The following is a 2,440-nucleotide window of genomic DNA, read 5'->3' on the forward strand; positions in this document are numbered from 1 at the left end:
TTTTGGCTATAAACTTATTTTAATTTTATTTTTTATTATATTTGTTATTAATGCCCTTTTATTTTATTATTTTACTTTGATTTTGATTTTGTGATTTTTTTTAATTCCGCCCTACCTACATCTGATCCGACGCCTATGTAAGTCCCGTTCAAATCTCGCGTAAGTAACAGCCAATCACAGACCCCCTTTTATACAGGCTGTCGGTTGCTTATTTTTCAGTGTATACAGGCAATCTTTCTGTACATTATATTTTGCCCACTTGAATGAACCATTAATAGAAAATTGCTAGTATATTTTTATTTGCAAAAGAAATTCCACAGCATTTTACAATTGTTGTCATTACATTGAATATTTTTTTCACTTCCAACAAATGTGTACACTTCCAGATACATCTTCGCCAGCCAAGGTTCGTTCATTCAGTCATCGCTTCAATTTTACATCACTGAGCATAATTATCTAGAATGGAAGCAAAAAAATAAGTAAATCGTAATGATTAGAACACTGTAAACAGCTATAGAAAACAATGCAAACTGATTTTAAATTGTATAACGGCCCACGGCATCGACGCAGACAAGTGGAGCAAAATAATATTTCCTGATCAATTGCGATGTGTTCCAAATAAAAAAATATTTTATTCCAGTCCAAATCAGCTCAATTACTTTAATAAAGAGTTATTGTATAATGTACAAAACATTGATACAATTTGATGAATATTTACAGCTACGGCTTCAATACCGTGGACGATTTTGGCCCGATCGTCAACAAAACATCACCCGTCTCCAGGGCAGGCGACTGGAAAAAGACACCGGTGTTCGGTCGAACCGGTGGAAACAAAATCTTCACTCCCAGAATAACTATGCAAAATAACGATCTAAAGTCGAACCATTCGAGCCACAATATTAACATAAAAATGACTTTCGTTGCATTTTACAATGATAAACTTACCGAAAAGCCGTGTCATTCTCGGTCGCTAACGTCGGTATAATCCACCATTTTATTTGAGTCTGTTTGCTACCTGACTCTGCCCGGTGACGTCATCATGTGCGCTATAGAAGGAGGTCTGTGATTCGTTGACTAAAATCGTCGATAGTGGGTCTCGTTGAAATCTCGTTACATAGGCATCGGCTCAGATGTAGGTAGGGCGGAATTTTAAAAAAAATCAAAGTAAAATAATAAAATAAAAGGGCATTAATAACAAAAGTAATGAAAAATAAAATTAAAATAACTTCATAGCTAAAATAATTAAAGCCCGTACACTACATCAGATTTTAATCAGATTGGGCAAAGTACTGAAAAGTTGTGGCAAAGTGCTGAAAAGTAGTGGCAAAGTACTGAAAAATGTGGCAAAGTACTGAAAAGTTGTGGCAAAGTGCTGAAAAGTAGTGGCAAAGTACTGAAAAGTAGGGGCAAAGTGAAGAAAAGTGTGGCACAGTACTGAAAAGTTGTGGCAAAGTACTGAAAAATGTGGCAAAGTACTGAAAAGTTGTGGCAAAGTACTGAAAAGTTGTGGCAAAGTGCTGAAAAGTAGTGGCAAAGTACTGAAAAATGTGGCAAAGTACTGAAAAGTTGTGGCAAAGTGCTGAAAAGTAGTGGCAAAGTACTGAAAAGTAGTGGCAAAGTGAAGAAAAGTGTGGCACAGTACTAAAAAGTTGTGGCAAAGTACTGAAAAATGTGGCAATGTACTGAAAAGTTGTGGCAAAGTGCTGAAAAGTAGTGGCAAAGTACAGAAAAGTTGTGGCAAAGTGCTGAAAAGTAGTGGCAAAGTACTGAAACGTAGTGGCAAAGTGCTGAAAAGTGTGGCAAAGTACTGACAATTTGTGGCAAAGTAGTGGCAAAGCACTGAAAAGTGTGGCAAAGTACTGAAAAATTGTGGCAAAGTGCTGAAAAGTAGTGGCAAAGTACTGTGGCTAAGTAATGAAAAGTTGTGGCAAAGTCCTGAAAAGTAGTGGCAAACTATTTTAAAGGAGTGGTAAAGTGCTGAAAAGTGTGGCAAAGTAGTGGCAAATTGCTGAAAAGTGTGGCAAAGTACTGAAAAGTGTGGCAAAGTACTGAAAAGTATAGCAAAGTACTGAAACGTAGTGGCAAAGTGCTGAAAAGTGTGGCAAAGTAGTGGCAAAACACTGAAAAGTGTGGCAAAGTACTGAAAAATTGTGGCAAAGTGCTGAAAAGTAGTGGCAAACTACTGAAAAGCAGTAGCAAAGTGCTCAAAAGTGTGGTAAAGTACTGAAAAGTTGTGGCAAAGTGGTGGCAAAGCACTGAAAAGTGTGCCAAAGTACTGAAAAGTTGTGGCAAAGTGCTGAAAAGTAGTGGCAAAGTACTGAGAAGTGTGTCAAAGTACAGAAAAGTTGTTGCAAAGTAGTGGCAAAGCACTGAAATGTGAGGCAAAGTACTGAAAAGTTGTGGCAAAGTCGTGGCAAAGTACTAAAGAGTATGGCAAAGT

General features: G+C 37.2%; 1 long non-coding RNA gene across 1 annotated transcript; it reads right to left on the minus strand.

The window, feature by feature from the left end:
* Positions 1–277: 277 nt before the first annotated feature.
* LOC146726312 (uncharacterized) lies at positions 278–1,275 on the minus strand. Its single transcript, XR_014928631.1, has 2 exons — positions 946–1,275; positions 278–456 (listed from the first exon to the last, which is right to left on the minus strand). It is a non-coding gene; the product is annotated as an uncharacterized LOC146726312 (long non-coding RNA).
* Positions 1,276–2,440: the final 1,165 nt, after the last annotated feature.

This window comes from Saccoglossus kowalevskii, unplaced genomic scaffold (assembly GCF_978046115.1).
Source record: "Saccoglossus kowalevskii unplaced genomic scaffold, keSacKowa6.1 SCAFFOLD_24, whole genome shotgun sequence".
NCBI classification, from domain to species: Eukaryota; Metazoa; Hemichordata; class Enteropneusta; family Harrimaniidae; genus Saccoglossus; species Saccoglossus kowalevskii.